The 11120-nt window shown below is 33.7% G+C and overlaps 2 long non-coding RNA genes across 2 annotated transcripts; one reads left to right on the top strand and one right to left on the bottom strand.

The window, feature by feature from the left end:
• Nucleotides 1-607: 607 nt before the first annotated feature.
• Nucleotides 608-2431, bottom strand: LOC110924559. Its single transcript, XR_002584350.2, has 3 exons — nucleotides 1753-2431; nucleotides 1078-1160; nucleotides 608-772 (listed from the first exon to the last, which is right to left on the bottom strand). It is a non-coding gene; the product is annotated as an uncharacterized LOC110924559 (long non-coding RNA).
• A 5582-nt stretch (nucleotides 2432-8013) lies between these two features.
• On the top strand, nucleotides 8014-10639 carry LOC110921997. The gene is made up of 5 exons (XR_002582757.2): nucleotides 8014-8215; nucleotides 8295-8441; nucleotides 9285-9414; nucleotides 10161-10349; nucleotides 10482-10639. It is a non-coding gene; the product is annotated as an uncharacterized LOC110921997 (long non-coding RNA).
• The last annotated feature ends 481 nt before the right edge of the window (nucleotides 10640-11120 follow it).

Raw genomic sequence — 11120 nt, 5'->3', positions numbered from 1 at the left:
CTTGACAATTTCGTCCCCATAATGTGGTTTATTGAACGAAACCAGATATGATCTTGAGTCGTCAACAGGGATCCACGAGAATATGAAGTGGAAATTTCCATCAAGATAGGGATGTCACTCCTGACTTGGTGGTAAATTTCGTGCAAAATAACATGATGGATATATTGAAATTCGTCACCAAAGGCGGGATTCACCCCTATTTTGATGAGTCGTTTGGATTGTGGAATATGAGCGTCTTCAAGTCCTTAGCGTGTAATTTGCGTATAATGCCTTAGGATGAACGAATCGTTTAATTATGACGAAAAAAAATAGAAAGAAGCAAAGTAGGAAGAATTTGAGTGTCTTAAAAGCATGAAACAAGAATGGTCAAGTATAGGTACCTAAACTATAGACTAGGTCAAAAGCATAGCAATTTTCCTAATTCCCTATAGTTATGGCTCTGATACCAATCTGTCACACCCCAACCGATGGCGGAAACATCGGGATGAGACGAAGTGTGTAGATTGCTAGAGGCTTCATAACGCTATTGATGACAAGTATTCATTTTTTTTTTTTTTTTTACATCACTTGAAATAATATACAACAAGTTTAAATCATTTATAACAAATAGTCAAATAATAAACCTTCATTTCATTTATGTAATGTAGTACATGATTTAGATACCAAATCCATCAAGTTTGGAAGTAAAATACAATATAATAAGCATTAAAGTTTAAATTCGTTTCTAGGCAAATCCTACTAGATTCCGGGCATCTTTCTTTAAATCGTCAACCTGCAATACATGTTAAAGCATAGTTCAATACAAAAAGCATTGGCGAGCATACAAGTTTTGGATATAAATATAGATAAGAAAGCATTTTAATCAACTTCGCATGCGTAACTAATATACTAGATTAATGTAAACATTTCACGCGATCTACAATTTTATAACACATATGATTTGCAAGTATAACACGTAAGGTTACAAGTAAACACATAAGACTACAAGTATGACACGTAAGTTGTATAAATGATTTTTAAGTACATGTATTGCATCCCAAAGGTAATAGAGCGTAAAAAGGGATCGAGTATGCTCACATTGGTTGCGTATGAGAATCCTTTGAATTATCGCACAAGTAAAGGTTGAGAAAATCCAAGAGAACGAACAAAGCGATTATTGTCTACAAAATTGATTTAAAACAATTATGCTACTAAAATCCATATTTTCTAGCAGTTAAATGTTCGTTTAGTTTCAGTTGGTGAATGATCTTTATATTAAGAAATACCAATTCATTTTATACCAAAAAAAAAAAATTGTCATCTCATAGCATAGTATGCATAATAGCATGAGTTATTAAATATTGAAATAAGTAATCTTATTTTCATTAAAATATATAAGTATATAATATCATATTACAATTATAAAGTTTATTTGTTTATTTTTTTTTTTAGCACATGAGTATGTATTCTCGTAGGATTTAAAAGCTTAAATGGATGAAGTGAATTAAATCATTTCACAATCTGTTGTAGACCACTGTTATTGTTTTCCTTCTTTTTGACAAACCTGTTGAACAACCCATTATGTTATGTTGCAGATTTAAAGTTCTTTATTTATTTGAATCATAACCCATCGACCATCTTCCTCATTTTAACACAAGTTAAAATGTTATACGATACCCAGTATTTCAGTTGTATCTGGGTTATAATTAGCGTAAAAAAAAGGGTTATCGACAAAGGATTAAACAAGAGATCAACGGGTTAAGAAAGGTATACCGAACACGTAAAAGAACCGCCGCGGTTTCTCCAGTCATCATCTCAGAGCCTGAACCGAGATTCGAACTGGAACGGAACCACCTGCTGTTGACGGAACCAAGCGTAACGTGACCCGGAATTCGAACCAGATCTGAACCATTCTTGAATCGCTGACCAGTTGACGGTGCCCAACCCGAACCAGAACTTCATCATCATCACTGTCGTCGGTCTCCATTACCATAATCAATCTTCATCGGAACTTGAGCAACTCGTCGGAGGAGCCTCAACCACCACTGTCGCCTCCACTGTCGCCGTCGTGAGCGGCGGCGCCGCTGCCGTGCTTCCCTTTCCTTCTCACTCTGTTTCACTCTCTCTCCTGTTCTTCGAGATGGGGGTGTGTGTGAGAAACGGTTACCATCAGCTGGGGGTGCGGCTGTTGTCAGAGAACTACGCGGACAGTCGCCGGTTATTCCGGTCGCCGGAACATGAACATGAACGATGGGAGGGACAGGAGAGTAATGAGGGTGTTTGTCTGTGTTGTGAGGTTTCTTTTTTTTTGTAATAAAAGTGCAGACGAAGAGACAGAGACGAGAGGGAGCAATCTTGCAATGTGCGGCTACTGTAACAGAATGAGAATTAGGGTTGTCACTTCCTTCCAATACTAGGTTTAGTTAGTGGTCTTTGGGTTTGGGCCCAAGGCTCACAAACCCACTTTACGTGTTATAAGTGGCCAGTTAATTCCTAAGAGCCCGTTTTCGCACCCAAACTTCATAATATCTCGTAAATTTTTATTTAGAGTTGAAAATACGTAAAATGTATGTTGGAAGTCAGTTTTGACACGTTCGTTGTCGATTGCGTTAAAAGCGCCTAAAAAATGCGTCGTTTGACGTTTTTATTCCGTTTTTTTCGATCTGATTTTATAAAAATAGAAAACGAACTTGAATTTTCTAAAATTTATAAAAATATAAAAATATGAAAATACGAGGCGTTACAATCATACCCTCATATGAGAGTATACTTAAAAGCCCTTCTCCCGCGGCAATGTCTCTTTCGACAGCAATCCCTTCATCTTCCATTCCACCAAAGTTTGTAACACTGCTTCAAGCTATTGACATTCAGAGTGATAACAATCCCTCTCACGAACAGTTTACTGAGAGTTTAACTTCAACAATAGCTATGTCTGAACCTTTTCAATTACCTAACCCAGAAATAGTTGAGGAGGCTACACCTCTTGAATTTCAGCAAATTCTTGATGGTATTTCAAGTGGAGCGCAGCTACTACAAATGTCAAATCCACTGATTTACATTTGGACAGTAGTTTCATCAGTCAGACTCCCTTGAAGGCAACCACTGCTGAGTCTATCAAGGTATCCACTGGTGAGTTCAAGTTAACCACGGGTGAGATCACTAAGGTAACTACTAATGCAGAGGGAAGTCCCTAGAACCAAGAACAAGGGGCATCTGCTAATGAAAATTTGGAGATACCTCCTCTTTCAAAAGCAGATACAACCACCTCTGGTGAGAATTCAGATGATCATATTAAGTTAGATGATGGATTAAAATACCAGGATTTGACGGACAGGATATCTAACTTGGAAACAACTGTTGCTGATATGAAAGATCAATTGAAGCAGTTGGTGGATGCTTTCAAAAGTCGACCTTCTCATCAGCAGTTATGCCAAGAGCTTTGGAATTTGGTACAATCCATTCTTGCAGCTCAAATGGAACTGGCTGAGATTCAACTTAATTCCCACATGAAGCTAATTAGAGTTATGGTTGAAGCAAGATACAAAGACACACAGGTTGACATCAAGGGCATAAAAGAATGCATTGTAAAGTTAACTGGTACTACCCCTACACCTGTGTTTGAAAAAGAAGATGAAGATGATGCTGATAAGAGGGAAAAGGATTCCATGAAAAACTTTGGCAAACCAACACCAAGGAATCAGCCAAAACAAAATCCAAAGGCTGCCAAGCAAACTTCTGCAAAATCTCCTGGAAAATGTGATACTGGTAAGAAAAAGGGAATTGATGATTCCGTTAACAAACAGACAGATAAGGAGATTGAACGAAAACAGAAGAGGAAGCATACAAAAGAGGAAGATGAAGTGCTCAACATTGGAACTTCAAATAGTAGAAAATCACAGAAAGATAACGAATCACCACCAGAAAAACCAACCACTGCTGCGAAACTCAAAACCACTGTTGAACCTAAGAAGTCAGATTCTGATACACCTAAAACAAAACTCTCACCACAAAAACCACCTGTCAAAAAGCAGAATACAAAATCCTCATCACCACTGTTAACCTCGACTGAAACAATTGGTGATGCAACAAATGTTTCAGCATATGTTAAGACAATAGCGGTTGAGACACCAGTTGTTTCAACAGTTGTTAGTCAATCCACTGATTCTAACCAATTTCAATTTCCATCACAATCAACCCTTACAGTCATGGCACCTTTTTCTTCCCTAACTCCTCCTTCTCCAAAATCTGTTTACACAAGAAAGAGAAAATTCATGGTGTATGAAGAAGAGAAGGAAGATATACCCGCACCAATTCCGGGATCAGCTACTCCGTTCATTCAAAGTTCACCTAAACCATTCGTCCCACCTTCATCAACAAAGATCAACCCGTTGGCAGTAACTTTCCCTCTGGAACTGCTTGCAGTTCAAGATGAAATGACTCAATTTTACACAGAGGATGATCCATCGAAAAGAACCTTCCCATCTCTTCAGGGATTTGAAACTCCAAAGAATATTTATGAATATCTGAAGCTCAAGGGCAAGCAAGCAGAAGATAAAGCAAATGAAGAATGTAAAGGGCTAGGAGACATTAATTTATCAGCTCGCATGCAACATTGGCTTGGTGAAGTGAAGAAGCTGGAAGATTTTGCTAGAGACCTGAGTAAGAATATGTCAAATCTGTCACCAAATGCTGAGCTAGAAAAGACATTAAGAAATGAGTTCTTGAACACTATCATGGAAACCAAGCCCTACGAAGCCTACAGATCTGATTTCAAAGACTGGCCCCTTGAGGCTCTTAATGAGGAAGTTAATAGAATTGAAAAGATGAATAAAGATCCTCAAATGCCAAAATCTGCTCCCAACTGGAAACAATACAAAAAGGTTAAAGTGGATGAAGCTTTGAAGTATAAGAGAATGAAGGCAGAACTTGTAGCAGCTAAGGTTGGGACTGCTAGACATATTGGAAAATGGACTAAGCAGTCTATTGATCTAGCTTACAGTAGGTTAGAAGAGCGAAGAAAGACAGATTCATCCCTTCCTAAAAAGCCAGTATACAAAGATGAAACGATAAGGAAACGTCGGCAGACCGTTACATCTAAAAAGCTGTTCTCATCAGCAGATGTATCCATTGCTGCCTTGAACCAAAGAAAAAGACAACAACTGATGGATGAGGAAGATGAAAATAGGTATGCTGAGCACAGAAAAGAGTCTATCAAAAATCAGTTACGATATGGATTGGATGATGCTTCATTGAAATTACAAGCTCAAGTTGCTGAAACACTTCAGAAGTTGGCAAGCAGGCCTCAAACGCCAAACTCCTCTCAAATAAAACTTCTCCCAAGAAACCCATCAGACCCAAAAATACTAAAGTGGAAGTCTGACAAACAGACCCATGAATTGACTTTGATGAAGTCTGATGGTAGTGTTGAAAAGATATCAAGGGAGAATGCACTTGGTCTGAATCCAGTTGACCTCCAAGATCTTTTTAACCTTCAGCTTGATAGGGATGAAGATGATACTGATTCTTTGGATTTTGAGCTCCAATTCAAAGGGCAAATCCGGGAAATGTTGATGAGAGAATAAAGAAAGCTGATTTCTAAAATCTTCTGATTCCTTGATTTAGTTTTACTGAAAGTTTTTGAGGCAGGTGATTGTGTTTTTGTAGTTAATGTTTGTTGAACTTTAAGTTGTATTCAAATTCTATGAAGTATGTATGTCTATAAATAGTTTATATTGTCTTTTGGGGTAAACAGTTAAATTGTATGTAATTGATATATTAACCGATAATCTATGTTTATAGTTGTCTTTTAGCTATAATAGATAACACGTTTTGGTACAATATCTATGCACGTATCTATATGTTCTATTAATATGTGTTATGCATGGTTGTCTAAGAAACGACTCGTGTTTGTAGCTCTCATTTTTAATGAGAGTACTAAATTCTTTGTTAATAACATTATTCTCTTAACATCTATTTACCAACCTTTATAATTTCTGTTGACTGACCTTTTTAACATAGGTTTACTAACATGCATATCTGTTTACTATCTATCCATCTGGCAAGTTCTGTTGTAGACAATGGATAAATTTTTTTAGTAAAGTCTGTTCAAAAGCAATAGAGGTTTTTAACAGTTAATAGACAACAGTAGTTTGCTATCAACATAATGGAATTGCTGTTCAATAAACCTATTGACCATTAGTGTATATCAATTTTATAAGTCTGCACTAATTATTTTTTTACTCTCTGTCAATATGGGCTATGCATGGTTTTCTAAGAAATAGATGTTTGTGCTTAAACAGATGTTTGGTCATAAACAGATGTTTTGTCTTAAACAGATGTTTGGCCTTCTATATCTGATACTTGGACTTAAACAGATGTTTGGCCATAAACAGATCTGTGGCATTAAACCAAACATCTGTTTAAGGTCAACATCTGTTTGACTATTGGTCAACATCTGATTAACTTTTGGTCAACATCTGTTTCAATTTTGGTCAACATCTCATTTAGTATTCAACAGAACTTTGAATAACTCAATATCTGTTCAATTTGTAAAGTAGTACAAAAACAAACATTTTTACAAAATCTTAAGTCACCCTATTATTAAAGTAATTTTGTAAAGTAGTTTGCTCTCAACATAATGGAATTGCTGTTGAATAAAGCTATTGATCATTAATTTATATCAATTTTGTAAGTCTGCAGTAATTATTTTTTTACTCTCTGTCAATATATGTTATGCATGGTTTTCTAATAAACCTATATATCTCTTTTATAAGTCTGCACTAATTATTTTTTTTACTCTCTGTCAATATGGGCTATGCATGGTTTTCTAAGAAACGACCCGTGTTTGCACACGGGTCTTACCGCTAGTACTATATAATAAAAAAATCAATAGAAGGACACTTGTCATTATTCTAGACCATTATTGTATATAATTATTATTCACTTTAAATTATTAAATTTAATATGTTTCAAACATTTAAGAAATTACGGATAAAGTTCCATAAAATATCATATTATTTTTTTATATTAATTACTAGGTTAGAAATTATATCTTAATTCCTTAATTGTAGATATTTATTATTTAATTTAATATATGTTTAAAATGAAAGAAGAATAATAACTACATTTATCATAATAATAAATTTAACCAAAAACAACCCTCCTTTTAAGATGCAACTCCTATATTTAAATTTTGTATCTCAATTCCATAATTGCAGATAATTATTATTTAATTTAAATTATTAAATTTAATATATGTTTAAAATGCAAGAAGAATAGTAACTACATTTATTAATTTAAGTTATTAAATTTAATATATGTTTAAAATGCAAGAAGAATAATAACTACATTTATCATACTAATAAATTTATCCAAAAACAACCATCCTTTTAAGATGCAACTCACATATTTAAATTTTAAAGTTATATAATTTAATAATTGCCGATAATTTACACTTATCTAACTAATTTAAATTTAAATATTATTTTTTGATATAAGTTTAGCTAATTGGCTAATTGCTATATTCCTAATCTGGATATTTTAACATTTTTAGAACTAATAAATTAAGACCACTATTATTTAAATAAAACCTGGGTTATTAAATGTATGTTCACATGACCGTTAAAACTCATGAGAAAGTCGATGATACTGTTTGTCTTCTAATCGATGGTTCAAATGTTTTCATATTTATAAACTTGACAAACATCACAAGTTTTGATCATACATAACACAAAATTTTGTTTGGATATCACAAAAGCTTCTTAAAAATATAATTTTATAATTGTTAAATCTTTGTTATTAACTATTTGATTTTTTATTTACTTAACCCGTGTAATACACAGGGTTATAACCTAGTATATAATAAACAAAACTAATGGTGGGACACGTGTCCAATTCTTAGGGCATTGTTTTTGTGAGTTTCCCGCTCAATAGATTGGATCAATTTTGCTTCGACCCGACCCATATCACAATACGTCTTATGTTTTATTTTCGTTATTTTCTCTCTTTTTCTGTTTCCTAAAAAAAACCCCTAAACACAATCTTCATGGAGAAGCACAAGATTGAAGATGCCAGAAGATTAAATTGAAGACGCCCTAATATTGAAGATGCCACAATCATTTTACGCTAATTTCTCTCTTTATTATGTTGAACGCTAATGGCAACACACATCCAAATCTCATCCAGTCCCCCCATCTTATGTAAATCTATCTTCTTTTAGTTTGATCGGCTACTAAGTGTGAGTTCATATGTCATTATCCATTATGTTTCTTCAGATCGGAGTTTTTAAATTTGTCCAGTGTTTTTTTTGTTTTTAGGGTTTGAGTTTTTAAGATACCAATGGAAATGAGGATGAAGAAGTGGATGCCATGGCTAACTTTCTGGTGGTGTAACTGATTTGGTGGGGTTTGGGATGGGACGATGGGTGTTTTCATAGTTAGGAAGTTGCACTCAAGGTGTTCGATGTAAGTCCTGAACTTTCCGGGTTTTCATTTTGGTTGATTAATGGTTAGAAAATCATTAAACGAAAAACCAAATCAAAATTGGTTATTGGTTCTGTTATGTACTTACGGTGTTCGGTTTGGTTTTCGGTTAGGGCTGGGTAAAATTCAGTTTTTTTTTTGCTTTTCAATCTCTTCATTTTGTTTCTTTTTTTATGTATATGTGAGATTTTCATTCTAAGGAGAAGATTTGTAAACCTCAATCCAATTGGTGATGATCACATATTGGTTAGCTTAATATAAACTTATAAGTGCTCAAAAAGACTTACTTGCAACTTAGTCTGATTGGATCTGGAACTTTTGTCAGTTCTTCTATAAGTTTATGACTCTTATTATTGTAAATTAACTGTAGTTTTAATTTATTTTGATTCCCTCATCTTCGTTTTCCCAATGGATGTAAAGAGATTTATAGTTCGTTATGCTATACAATTAAAGATAGTTCTACTTGCTAATTATGTTGAGACTTTCGATAAACATAATGTACAGAATCTGGTTACTCTCTAATTTCACATGTACAAAAATGTTGAAATATTTGCAATACGGTATCATTTTTATCAAATTTTATGTGATAAAAAAGGAGTATGTGCTACGTTGACCTGGTAAAAAAGAATGAGATTGCTTTGGATGCTGCAAAAGGGCTTGCTTTGCTCCATGATGCCGAAAGGCGAATTATTTATTGGGATTTTAAGACATCAAATATTTTGTTTGATGCGATTAGTCACCATGACTTAATTTAGCTAAATAGACTACAGTTTTTGTCTCTAATAAAAATGTCAAAAATGTTTTTGATCGGAAAATAAATTGCAGGACCTCAATGCAAAGCTTTCTCATTTTGGGCTTGGGAAGGATGAGCCTATGGAAGATCAAACCCATGTACCAACACCACTTATGGAGACATATGGATATGCAACACCCGAGTATGTCATCGCTTTCACTGGTGAGTGAGTAAGTCATGCTTTTATGTAAAATTTATGTATCTATACATCTTAAAGCACATGTGTCACATTCTCAAGCCATCCTTTTTATTGGTTTCCCGCTCATTTGTTTAGATCCCCATTTGTCCTATTTGAGACGAAACTTACCTGTTTCATAGTTTGTTTCTTCGCATAGCTCTTATCTTTGTGATGTAATATATTGTTTGAATAGTTTTTTTTTAGAAAATCCATCCAGCTACATATTTCCTTGGCATGTGCTAAAGTTTTCAAAGCTATATTATACATACAGAATCGGTTACATGAAACTATAATAGGAACTGTAATTGGTTACATCATCAGACATACATAAATAGTTATGTAATCGGTTACATTAGAGGGTGGGTGATGGAGAAAATCAAATGGCATTTACAACTATCTTGAATATATACATATGTTTTTCATTTATGGGAGTGCACTAAGCAAATCTACAATATAATATGTTCTCTCTAAATTACAAATCATTTCTACAATATCGAGTGATGTTTTTCAAGGTAAATGTAAATACAAACCATTTTGTTTTATGCTGTTTTTTCTCTAGAATGTTGTTGGCATATTCAATCCATTTTTTTTTTTTTTTTTTTTTGTAATAGGTGATTTCTTTGCTATTTCTTTTATTTTTACTCAATAAGTCGCATTGGGACTAAATTTAGGTAGCCTTGTAATTTATTTTAATATATGATCTTAAGACATGTTATCGATACAAATGTAGGTGTTGTCGTGAGAAATAAATAATGCTCTGTTAGGCCTCGCTGCTAGGTTACCAAAAAACTGTGAAAGTGTAAAGGCAATAAGGGAAATAAAAGAATCTGGAATCTTGACTATATGTAAATTTTATGCTATGTTGGGCCTCCATGGGATGCCCACAAACTGGGCACACTTGCAAAGATTAGAACTTCAGGTAATTTCTCCTGGTTGAATACAAAATTATGGTCTAGATTTTACTCGATCATGGTTTAAATCGAATACTTACTTTTTTTTAATCAAAACACAATCATTCAATCTTTGCATGAACTAACTCATATTCTCCCAGGGGACCAAGACCCGTCCTCTATGTGCACGATTCAGATGGAAATTTCCAGAGACTTATAAATACTTTTAATTGTTTTTACTTATAATTAATATTTTTTACGTTTTGATTGTTGAATGAAAATGTTGTTTCATTCTTTGTTGTTCTTTATAAATTTATTATTGCTGATCAAAATTGAATTTTTCAACCCGTGTATTACACGGATAGCTAACTTAGTTTAAGATATGAGCAAGCAAGAGAATTGGCAACAACTTCCAAAAATCTGCTACTAATTTCGTAGCTGATTTTATGTTAAAAATTAATTTTATTTTTTTATCTTAATTCCAAAATGGTGACAGGATTAGTGAGAAGTGACAAAATTCAAATGTGGTAAATTTAGGGACAAAATACGGAGGTACTTTAGTTTTAAACCAAGATTAATGGCCCACTTTTTAGTCGTGACAAAATATTGACCCTTAGCTTTATAAGAGTTACATTTTTACCCCCTTAAAATTATAATTATAGTTCCATTTTACTCTAATCCTAGAAATAAGAGAAAATTACAAGTTTTGTCCTTTATGTTTATCTCAAATTTCAGAGGTTATCCTTTACCTTTAAAATTGATGAATTTTGTACTTAATGTTTGAAAATGTTGCACGTTTT

The sequence above is a fragment of the Helianthus annuus genome, chromosome 17 (assembly GCF_002127325.2).
Source record: "Helianthus annuus cultivar XRQ/B chromosome 17, HanXRQr2.0-SUNRISE, whole genome shotgun sequence".
NCBI lineage: Eukaryota > Viridiplantae > Streptophyta > Magnoliopsida > Asterales > Asteraceae > Helianthus > Helianthus annuus.
Note: the sequence above shows the minus strand (reverse complement) of the source record. Positions and strands in the feature narration are given on the sequence as shown.